Raw genomic sequence first — 12,811 nt, forward strand, 5'->3', positions numbered from 1 at the left:
GAGCAGAGTAACTTATGGTATATACTACTTCTCCAGGACATGTACATACATAAGGGGAAAACAAAAACATCCAAATCCTTTGCCACAGTGGCAATGAGCTTACCCTGTTAACCACGTAATATACTTTTAAAACATTCCTGACTAGTGCTAGTATGTGGTATACCACAATAATATATTTTAAGTACTTTTATTTCTCAAATTTAATGTTCAAATTGTGATTTTACAAAGCTTTTATTAAAAAACCTTCAAGCCAGGCCCTCTTGTTGGAGATATAAAACTTTTTGCTTTTGCCTTACAAGCCAACCCCACCTAAACAATCTTGTTTAAGGGACTCTGTCAGTACAGAATGACTGTTCAAACCAAGTACAGGTGCTCAGTGCAGTTGGGTGTGGCCAAATGCTTAAGTGCACCTTCCCATCTGTTTGTTTTCCCTCTATCTCCACCCTTCTCTTGCTCTATGAAGCCAGAGCTGTCAATCAAAGAAAAGGGGGCAGAGATAGAAGGAAAACAAGCAGGTTGCAGTAGCGTAGCTACCGGGGGTACAGAGGGTGCACAGTGCACCCATACAGATAAACTCAAACTCTGAGGCAGAGCTGGTGACACGCTGGTGCTATGGGGTTCGCAAGTTCAACTGTATCGCCTGGATGACAGTGACAGCGTGCGCCCTCTGTTCTGAGATGAGTGAGTGCTGGGGGCTGCAGTGAAATGAGAGGTATTGAATTTATTTATAATTTTTTTATGGGGAGTGTATTACACTATAGAGTCTGCCTATGGAGAGTGCATTATGCTGTATGGAGGCCTATGGGGAGCACACTTTACTGCATGGAGGCCTATGGGGAGTGCATTATACTTTGCAGGCTATGTGGAGTGCATTATTCTGTATGAAAGCCTATGGAGAGTGCTTTCTACTATATAGTCTGCCTATGCGGAGTGCATTATACCATATAGTGTCTGCCTATGGAGAGTGCATTATACTGTATGGAGGCCTGTGGGAGTGCATTATACTGTATGGAAGCCTATGGGCAGTGCATTATACTACACAAGCCTATTATACTATACAGGGTGTGCCATCTATTTGAATCTACACAAATAAAATGGGTATGATTGGTGATATCAACTTTATGTTTGTGGCGCATTAGTATATGGGAGGGAGAAACGTTTCAAGATGGGTGGTGACCATGGCGGCCATTTTGAAGTTGGACATTTTGGATCCAACTTTACTTTTTGCAAAGGGAAGAGGGTCAAGTGACACATCAGACTTATTGAGAATTTCACAACAAAAACAACTGTGTGCTTGATTTTAACATAACTTTATTCTTTCATGAGTTATTTACAAGTTTATGACCACTTATAAAATGTGTTCAAAGTGCTGCCCATTGTGTTGGATTGTCAATGCAACCCTCTTCTCCCACTCTTGACACACTGATAGCAACATCGCAGAAGAAATGCTAGCACAGGCTATTTAGGTGAATCCATATAAGTGCATCCATACAGATGGCCCACCCTGTATATAGTCTGCATATGGGGGTGCTTTATACTATATAGAGTCTGCCTATGGGGGTGCATTACAATATATAGAGTCTGCCTATGGGGTGTGCATTTTACTATAAAGTGACTGTCTATGGGGAGTGCATTTTACTATATAGTCTATGGGGAATGCATTATTCTGTATAGAGTCTGCCTATTAGGAGTGCTTTACTGTTAGGAGTGGTGGAAGGCACTAAATAAAAAATATAAATGAAGTGCCTTCGTCACTCGGGGTCCACCGTGCGGTAGATGGAGAAACCGCAGCTAAGTGACGCAGAGCAATCTGGCGGTAATGTGCACAGGGTTTAGATGGCACCCAGGTGCACAAAGGAATCTCTGTTAAACACACAGCCAATAACAAAAATATAACAATGCTGAGCCTGTTCAGAACACAGGAACTCAGCGGTGCACGAGCGGTATATGGTCACGGAGTAGTTAAAAAACGGCACTCACTCCGCCAGGACCTACCGTAAACTCTCGTGGAAAACTGTGCTGCAACTGCAGACGCACACAATAGCTGCTACAGCTTTGCGGCGTGAGACTTGCTGCAAGGTAACACCGCAGTAACGCAAGCGCGATGTTAGACGCTAGCAGGTGCAATACTGGAGTAATGGCGCGCTGGCGCTGTCTTCTGGCTATAACTCATTCCCTCACACAACCGTAATATCCACGGAAGGGGGTTTCAAATGACTCATTCACCACTCCATGCATCCATCCACATACACACAGCAGCAAGTATGACTATACTAGCGCTTGGCAGAACAGCCATGCGCGCTTTTTATAGCAAACGGGACCTTTCAAAGGCTTCCAGATCTCTGAGCTGAGCCAATGGAATCTGGAGCAGGACCTGAGCACCTGACTCCTGAGCTCCAATGGCTGATTGTCCCATGAGCATGCTCAGAAGAAGGGACGAAGGACTTAGCCTCTGGAGAGAGTTGCTGTAAAGCAATCTCCTCTGCAATCTCCTTTACATTAGACAAAGAGCAGGAGACTGCAGCATGTGAGGGTCTAGATTTCTGCCTAGTAATGGCCGAAATCTGACTCCTAACAATTACACTATATAGAGTCTATCGAGAGTGCATTATACTATATGGAGGCCTAGGTGGTGCATTATACTATTTGGAGGCCTATGGGGAGTGCATTATACTATAGAGGCCTATGGGGGAGGGCATTATACTATACAGACACCTATGGGGAGTGCATTATACTATATTGAGAACTGTCAGGTGCATTACAAAATATGGAGGCCATTTTGGGGGACATCATACAGTGTAGGAGATAATGTGGGGTCTTTGTACAGTGTTGGGGGCCATCATACAATGTTGAACCCATTAAACAGTTTTGGGGCTACCAAGGGGTCAGTGTACTGTGTAGGGAGTACTATACATTGAGGGGGCATTATCCTATGTATAAGAGAGCATCATACTGTGTAGCGGGGAGCTGTATAGAGGAGACTTGGGACATCATTACATGTTAAGTGGGCATGTATTGTTATAGGGGAACTCCAGATTATTGTGATTGTCAAAGGGGTACACAAAGGGAATTATTACTTTCTAGGGGGCAGAATGTGGGCACTGTTTTCTAGGGCACTTGCATATGGCATTACAATGTTCAAAAGGGTTGTTTTACCATTTAGTAGGCACACATAACAAGACAGCAGGTGCAGTAATGGGGATGCATACGGTCTCAGCATCGGGGGTATCAGCAGGATGAGGAGTTTGTGCAGGTTGGGGATAGATGGGGCCGTTCTGGAAATGTGAGAAGACAGATGTGTCTTTATTGTAATTTCTGGAGCCGAGTCCTGGCTGGAGAAGTGGTCATGTCAGTCTGGGCTGGATGGAAAAGACAAGAAAAATGAACAACTGCACCAGAAAGAATGTCACCTGTAAGTCACTATCTGTAGCAGTACTGTAATCTATTACATGTTCTGCAGAACTGGTATCTACCACTATATGGTCACCATGTGGCGGTAACATCAGCATTGGTCTTTGTGTGGAGATTTTTTTAGACGCAGCTGTGTCATCTTCTGGTGTTCTCCTGGATCAACTATTAGGGTGCGCCATGATAGTTGCAATCAGGTTCACCTGATTAGGGACCCCCTCAGAAGTTTCGCCGCCACCTGCCCCGAACCAAAACCCTAGCTATGCCTCTGAGCAGGTGGGAAGGTGCAGTTTAAATGATTGGCCGCGCCATGAAGCACTGAGCGCCTGTACTTAGTTTGAACACTCAGTCTGTGCTAACATAGTCTCTTTAATTTTGAACCTTATGATAAAACACCTCACAAGGACATTTGTTTTCTATTGAAGGGTATTCCCATCTCCAAGATCCTATCCCAATATGTAGTAGGTTTAATATTAATAATATTAGCAAACATCTCCAATTAGAAATGAAGTATAGTTTATCTGATTCGCTAAGTCGTTAGTGACTTTAGTTAGGGCAGTTTCAGTTGAGTGATGCGGTCGGAAGCCAGAGGAGAGGTGGGAGGACAGTTCAAGATATACATGCTGTTCCAGTAGTTTTGAGGCGTAAGGGAGGAGAGATATCGGGCGATAGTTAGACACAGAGGATGGATCAAGGGAGGGCTTTTTGAGGATGGGTGTGATTGAGGCATGTTTGAAGGATGAGGGAAAGACACCATTTGTAAGTGAAAGGTTGAAGAGGTGTGTTAGAGATGGGATGAAGACTGTGGCCAAGTTAGGGATGAGGTGAGACTGGAGTGGGTCGAGGGCACAAGTGGTGAGGTGTGATCTTGACAGAAGGGTGGAGAGCTGATCTTCTGTCATGGTGGAGAAGCTGGCTTTTGCAGAACAGGGCTGAGCGGCTAAGAGGGGCATTGGGAGCTGCGGGCCAAAGTTTTGTCTGATCTTGTCTATCTTCTGCTTAAAGAAGGAGGCAAAGTCTTCAGCAGAAATGAGAGGAGGGGGAGAAGGTGCTGTGGGATGGAGTAGAGAATTGAAAGTGTTGAAGAGTTGTTTAGGGTTGTGAGACAGGGAGGATATGAGAGATGCGAAGTAAGTTTGTTTAGCAGCAGAGCGCGTGGACTTAAAGCTGGCAAGAGACTGCTTGTATGCGCTGGAGTGCTCAGTAGAATGGGTTCTCTTCCATCTCCACTCAGCGGCCCTGGAAACCCGTCTCAGTTCTTTGGTCAGGCTGGTCAGCCAGGGCTGCCTGTTGATTGTACGAGTTTTGCTCTGCATGAGGGGGGCAGCCGAATCAAGTGTTGCTGTTATTGTGGTGTTATAAAAAGTGGCAGCAGCATCTGTGTCATGAAGGGAAGCTATGTCTGTACGAGGGAGAAGGCACTCAGAGAGTGATTGTAAATTGAGGTGTTTGAGATTCCTGCGAGGGTGAGCGAGTTTATGGAGCGGGGGTTGCGCAGTAGGAGAGGAGAGGGAAGAGAATGTCAGTAGGTTGTGGTCAGACAGGGGGAGGGGTGAGTTATTGAGATTAGTGAGGGAACAGAGACGGGTGAAGATAAGGTCCAGTGTGTGACCATCTTTGTGAGTGGCCGCAGAGGACCATTGAGTGAGGCCAAGGGAAGACGTGAGCGATAGAAGTTTAGAGGCAGCTGAGGAGGAAGTGTCAATGGGGATGTTGAAGTCACCCATGATGATGGTGGGGATGTCAGCAGAAAAGAAATGGAGTAGCCAGGTGGTGAAGTGGTCGAGAAAGGTGGAGATGGCTAGTTCTGGGGGGCGGTAGATGACAGCCAGTTGGAGGTTGGAGGGGGAATAGATGCGGACGGAGTGCACCTGGAACGAGGGAAGAGTAGCAGAGGGTGGCAAAGGAATTGGGGTAAAGGAGCAGGTATCGGAGAGGAGCAAGCCAACTCCTCCACCACGTTTGTTGCTGGGGCAAGGGGTGTGAGAGAGATGGAATCCGCCATAGGAAAGTGCAGCTGGAGAGGCTGTGTCAGACGGAGCGTGCTAGGTTTCAGTGATGGCAAGGAAGGAGAGTTTGTTGGTGATAAAGAGGTCATGGATAAACGATAGCTTGTTGCAGACAGAGCGTGCGTTCCATAGTGCTCCAGGTAGGGGACCGGGGGAGTGGGGGCTGGATTAATAGGTATGAGGTTGTCATGGTTGCAAAAAAGTGTAGAGGATCGTGGCAGGATGTTAGAAATGAGTGTGGGGATGTGTTGAGGAGGGCCAGGATTTGGGGATACATCGCCAGCAATGAGGAGTAGTACACAGAGCATTAGAAGGTGGGAGCAGGATAGGACATGATGTGGCCGTGTGTGTCTGGAGAAAAAAGGATTGTATGTGGAGGAACAGTTGTGACGAAGAGGTGAGATGGCTGGGAAGGAGGGAGGAGGAAATGACCAGTTCCTTACTGGGTGGAGGGATTGCAGGAGTTTGAGAGAAATAGAGTAGTATGGGGGTGATAGTAAAAAGGTGAAACATTGTTGTGGTGTTATAGTCCGTTACCTTACAGTCAATTCCAGTCCAATTCTAGTCTAATTCAGAGTACTTAGAAATATGGATTTTGAAGTAGATGGAGCCGACTACGTCTGGAGCAGACCCATGGTGCTGAATATATGTGCAGCTAAACACAATCAGCTGTGAGGGAAAGTGGGGTGTGACTGCCCAGGCCAACTGCACAGAGTTAAGCAAAGGTCATAAAAGGGAGAAGGGGTTATACAGACCACTTAGATGTGTGGCAGAGATAACAAGAATGGAGTATAATTATGGATACAAGAAGATGGGTAAGCAATGCATATCATATAAAAATACAATGCAGTTCACATGGGGCATTCAGGAGCATGCGAGAGAGGGGAGGAATTCAGCAATGGATACCATATAAAAATACAATGCAGTTCACATGGGGCATTCAGGAGCATGGGAGAGAAGGGTGGATGTTGTGAGCTCATTTTCTTGTTCGCCTTTGATGTCCGATGAACTCCCTCTGCTGGTGAAAGGAGGTGGTGAAACTGATTTGGATGGGAGAAACCTGTCACCTGAACAGGTGGATTGCGATTGAACATCCGGAATCTCTGAGTGGATATAAGGCAGCCGACGCCCTATAGGGTTGCTGGTGATTTCTCTGCTCTGAGCTCTGGCCTCTAGTTCAGTTCCTGTCTTCTAAAGCTAAGTTTTGCTCTGTTATTGTTCCATGAGATTTTGTCTGATTTGCTTAGTTTTGTGTTCTGCCAGCCCCAGCTGGGGCTCTGCTGAATTTCCATTTTTGTCCCTGATCGGTTAAATCTCTTTTGCTCTGTCTTCAGAATATATCGGAGTGCTGATATAGGGATTTTGAAGTCTAGTGACTTCAGGGCCGTTTTTCCTATCATACGCGTTGAGACATTTTTGGTAGGGTTTTTTGCGGATTGCAGCCAGCATCTTTTCTGTCCTTTCCTATCTAGTTAGTTGGGCCCCATCGTTTGCTCTGCCTGTCTTTCTGCCTGTGTTTGTGTTTTCATCTGTTTTCACCGACAATACATGTTGGGGGCTGTCTATTGCTTTGGGGTCTGTTCTGGGGCAGTTTAGATTTCCCCTTTCTTTCTTTAGGCTTATTTAGTTCTCCGGCTGTGAAGAGGCGTCTAGGACCACCGTAGGAACGCTCCACGGCTACTGTTAGTTGTTGTGAATAGGATCAGGGGTCTGCAATCCACTAGCTACCAACCTCTCCGGTTTTCTGGACTTAGCTTGCATTTTTGTTTTTTCCTCCTCCGGTGACTCATTCATAACAGGTGGAATTCAGCAATGCATACCATATAAAAATACAATGCAGTTCACATGGGGCTCACATGGCTATGACCTCATCACAGGTCTTTCACACACTCCCAGTCTTTTGCTATAGTGTACTAAACACACCCCTGGGTGGGTTTGTAGGTAACTAGGTCCGCCCGTCTCCCTAGTTACCTGGAGACTTCTCCCTGACACATTGACACAGCACTTCGCAGTCTCACTGCTGCACAACACATGCATCAGTCTCCATCTCAAGGCCACCCACCTTGAGATACATAACTGTCCTTCCATATTCTGACACTCATCCTCTCTCTTGGGACATCCACACAGCGCCCCCTAGCGGACACAGTGGTCATTACACCACACAGGTCACACTCCGTACATTATAAAAATAAACAAAACCCAAATGAAGTCTGGCGAAAGGAATGTCTGTATCCACACATAGACTAGACATAAATTTTATTTGATAAATTTACAACACAGAATAATAAATATGAAAGACATAAAAAGATGCCTTGTGTCAGCATGGAGATGCAGCGGAAAGTATATATTCGACATAAAAGTCCTTTCTTATGATTGAATAATCACATGATCATGGTAAAAAGTGCATAAAGAACCTTCATTAGTCCTGTGGAAAAAAAAACAAGTGTGACTCTCAGCAGAAGGTGAGCTCAATTGAATCAGAAATTGCACAATGCTATAAGTCTGGGTTCACATTGCGTCTTGGCAGTCCGTTAGACGGACTGCGTTAAAACGCGGTGTAACGCAGTTCGTTAACGCTGCCATTGCCCTCCATTGTTGGGCGCCGCATGCCATAAAGCGGCACGCATTCGAGATGTGCTGTCATTCACTGACGGAGCCTCGGACGCGGGCTGCAGCCTCTGAGGCATCGTCACCGCTAGAGCTGATGAATCATCAGAGGTAGCGGTATAGCATAACGCATATCGCATCCCGTCAACGCTATGCGTTGAACGGGCTATGTTACCGCAATATGAACCTGGCCTAAGTCTGTCTAGTAGTATGCCTTTTTGCTGCAAGAGTCAAAGGTGTGACAGAGCACAGGATCATGCCTAGTGATAACTGACAGTATCGGTGGATAAGGGTAAACTTTAAATCACATAGTGATATATTATCTCAGTATATTAGTTTGCTACGTACACACTGCATTCATTTATGATACTGATGACACTCAGGTCTATCTCTCTGGCCCAGATGTCACCTCTCTGCTCTCCAAAATCCGGAAGTGTCTATCAGCTATATCCTGCTTCTTCTCCTCCCGCTTCCTCAAACTGAATGTGGACAAATCTGAACTGATCATCTTTCCCTCATTTCACAGATCTTCCTTACCTGACCTATCTATAACAATTGAAGACATCACGCTTTCCCCCGTACCGGAGGTCCGCTGCCTCGGAGAAACCCTTGACTCTGCCCTGTCCTTCAAACCGCACATCCAAGCTCTCTCCACTTCCTGCCGCCTCCAGCTCAAAAATATTTCCAGAATCCGTCCCTTCATCAACCCTCACTCTACTAAAATGCTTGTGCATGCCCTCATCATTTCCCGTCTCGACTACTGCAACATTCTTTTCTGTGGCCTCCCTGCTAACACCCTTGCACCTCTCCAGTCCATCCTTAACTCTGCTGCCCGACTAATTCATCTCTCTCCTCACTACTCCTCCTCTTCTCCCCTCTTCACTGGCTCCCACTCCCTCAGCGTATCCTATTCAAATTACTAATACTGACCTACAAGGCCTTCCATAACCTGTCTCCTCAATATATCTCTGAATTAATCTCCCGATATCTTCCCTCACGTAATCTCCAATCCTCCCAAGACCTCCTTCTCTCCTCCACACTTATTCGCTCCTCACCCAACCGCCTCCAAGACTTCTCCCGAATAGCCCCCATCCTCTGGAATTCTTTGCCCCAACACGTCCGGCTTTCAACCACACTCGGATCCTTGAGACGGAACCTGAAAACCCATCTCTTCAGGAAAGCCTACAGCCTGCAATGATCCCCGCTGCCCCCTCACCACTACTGGAGCTACCGCCTCACCATCATTGGAGCTGCAGCAACCCCCCCAACCTACTGTCTCCTTCCCCACCATCCTGTAGAACGTAAGCCTGAAAGGGCAGGGTCCTCTCTCCCCTCTATATCTGTCTGTGATTGTTAGTTTGTTTACTGTAAGTGATATCTGTAATTTGTATGTAACCCCTTCTCATGTACAGCACCATGGAATCAATGGCGCTATATAAATAGATAATAATAATAATAATAATAATGATTAAAATAGTTAAACTCAGCATCCAAATACATAACAAGTGCAGACTGTAATAATATAGAGGGATTGATGCATGTTTTTCTTTAACCTGATAAGAGGCAAGTGCTAGATGACCGCTCCGTGTCCCATGCCAACGCGCGTTTTGCCTATTCTTCCGGGAGTGTGCTCGTGTGGAGAGAATCTAGGGTATTTAAATAAGCCATGTACTAAACAGAAAATAATAGTCATACCATGAGACCACTGGGAAGTTCAAATGATCAAGCTAGTAGCTTATAGTTGAAGGGCGGCTAGTGCCGCGGCGCGTCGGCGCATCCGGTCATGGTGTCACTGCAGGTGAAATAGACATCCTGGTACCGGTTGCTTCAGACTCATTCTGTGCCCACAGGGTCCCTTTAATTTTGAACCTTATCTTAAAACACTTCAATTTTTTTTCATTGAAGGGCATTCCCATCTCCAAGATCCTATTCCAATATGTAGTAGGTGTAAAAATAGTAATGTTAGCAAATACCTCCAATTAGAAATGTAGTATAGTTTTCTTCCAGTTTCATTTTTATGTCATTCACTGTGTGATATAAAATCCATAGTAAGTTTTTCCTGCCAGTCAGATTCTGGAAATAGCAAATGAATTAAAAAACAAAGTGACTTAAAAATATTTCACCTGTGCTGTTAAATTCTGAAACTTTTCTTTTTAATTTTTACATCAGTGAAGAAATATTTGGCTTGTTATTTGTGCCACCTTGAGGCGCATATGGCTGATCAATTTTCATCCCATTTTTTGGGATGGAGAATCATAGCCAACGAATTCCGATCACCTCAGTGATGTCAGCGCTTGACACTGAAGCACTGAGGTAACCTCTCAGCATTGCATCCAGATGTAGCTGAGTTGGGCTCATCGTGGGACATTAAATGCATTATTGGCGAACGGGGAGGATTTTTTTTTATTTTACTTTGGATTTTAATAAATGGGTAAAAGAAGGACGGGGAGTTTCTATTTCAAATAAAGGACTTTGTATGTTTATTTCAATTAAAGCACATTACCCTGCATGTGCCTTTATTAAATGTGATGATGAGGTTTGTAATGGGGGTGTCCTATAGATGCCTCTCCATTACTAAACCCTGGGCTTGATGTCAGCGAACAAAAAAAAAAAGCTGACATCAACATCAACTCCACAACTATTACCCCACTTGCCACTGCACCAGGGCAAGTGGGAGGAGCGGAGACTAAGCGCCAGAATTAGCGCAACTAATGGATGCGCCATTTCTGAGGTGGCTGAGGGCTGATGTTCTCAGTCTGGGAGGGGGCCAATATCCATGGCCCCTTCCTAGGCTATTAATATCAACCCGTAGCGGTCTGCCTTGCCTTTGTTGGTTAATAATTGTAGGGTGGACCCCATGTCATTTGTGGTTTTTTTTGGGGGGGTAGGAGTCACCACTTGTTTATAACCAGTAAAGTAGACAGCTGCGAGCTTACATTAATAGACTGTGAAGCTTCATGTTTATGACCCCCTTCCCAGTCTATAAACATCAGCCCAGAGCTGTTGGCTTTCCCTCTGCTGTTTATCAAAAATATGGGGGACCCCACAACATTTTTTTATTTTATTTAATTATTAGCTAAATATATGTACAGTAAGCTACACAAGCACTGCACTGATTATATAGCTCAATGACGTCAATCTATTCAGGGTTGCCACCAAGACTTTTAGGGCCCCATACTGGTAACATTTCCAGGCCACCTTGAGATTCTGCGCCACCTCAGCTCCACCTCCATCCATTAAACCTTCCAAAGTCCCAACACCCACTGTTGGGAAAACTCCACTGTCCTCAACAATCACACATTAACAGTTCCCATTGAACACCATATTACATACATAGCTATCAGCTCTTGTTTAGGCCAAAAGATTTTTTAAGCCACCAGCATGAAAAGGTGGACTCTTTTGGTGGCACTCTATGCGACTCTAACCTATTAAACATTTCTCAAAATATCCTATGCTCTTTTAGATATATTTTGTATTTATTTTACTTTAAGGGAATGTGTCACATTCATTATTAAATGATCAATAATACCACATACAATCAATCAATCAATCAAATTTATTATCGCCAAGTACATATTACATATATACAAGGAATTCTTTGTGGCAAAGAGGCAACATAATATATAACAACAGATACAACAAGTAACATCTAACAAAACAGATACAGTATATAGTCTACACATGACGATTTAATTGTTGAACAGAGAGTGGATAGAAGCTGTTCATATGGCGGTTGGTGCTGCATTTGGGGACTCTGAAGCGACGTCCTGAAGGGAGTAGTTGGAATGAGGAGTGTCCCGGGTGAGAGGGATCGGATGAAATTTTCAATGCGTGGGATCGAATACTCTTATCATAAAGATCCTGGATTTTAGGCAGGGGGGAGCCTATAATTCTCTCTGCTGTTCTGAAAGTCCTTTGTAAGCAGAGTTTGTCATGCGCAGTGGCTCCCCCATACCAGACTATCAGAGAGGAACAAATCACAGATCTGATGACAGCATTAAAGAATAAGATCAGCAGATTCTTAGACAAACCATATCTTTTCAGCTGACGCAGGAAGAACATCCTCTGTTGTGCTTTTCTTATAACAGCATCCACGTTTTTCCCCCATTTAAGATCATGAGAGATGATAACACCAAGGAATTTGGTCTCTGTGACCCTAAGAACCACTTCGTCATGGATGTAGATTGGAAGTATCTCATGTTGATCTTTCCTAAAATCCACAACCATCTCAGCAGTTTTTTTAGTGTTGAGTACAAGATTATTGGCTTTACACCAGTCACATATTCTTTTCACCTCACTCCGATACAAGTCTTCAGCATTTCCCCTGATGAGACCAATCAGTGTCATATCATCGGCAAATTTCAAGATTTTTACTGAGTCTGCTGAAGAGATGCAATCATTCGTATAGAGAGAAAACAGTAACGGGGACAAAACACACCCCTGAGGTGCCCCGATGTTTGTGACCAAGGTGTCCGAAGTGAATGGTCCAACTTTTACACTCTGTATCCTGGCTGTCAGGAAGTTATAAATCCACAAGCATAAGTTGAGAGGGACTCCAAGAGCTACCATTTTCTTATGAAGTAAATTCGGATCAATGGTATTGAACGCTGAGCTAAAGTCCATGAAAAAGAATCTGGACATATGAGTGCCGTTCATCTGTATGATCCAAAATGTACTTCAGTGCCAGATTGACAGTGTCGTTTGCCGAACGATTCTCCTTATAGGCAAACTGAAGCGGGTCCCATAGCTTCTGCGTGAATTTTATCAGGTGTGACATCATAATTCTT

Source organism: Dendrobates tinctorius, unplaced genomic scaffold, assembly GCF_039654945.1.
Source record: "Dendrobates tinctorius isolate UK_male_01 unplaced genomic scaffold, ASM3965494v1 ptg000022l, whole genome shotgun sequence".
Classification (NCBI taxonomy): Eukaryota; Metazoa; Chordata; class Amphibia; order Anura; family Dendrobatidae; genus Dendrobates; species Dendrobates tinctorius.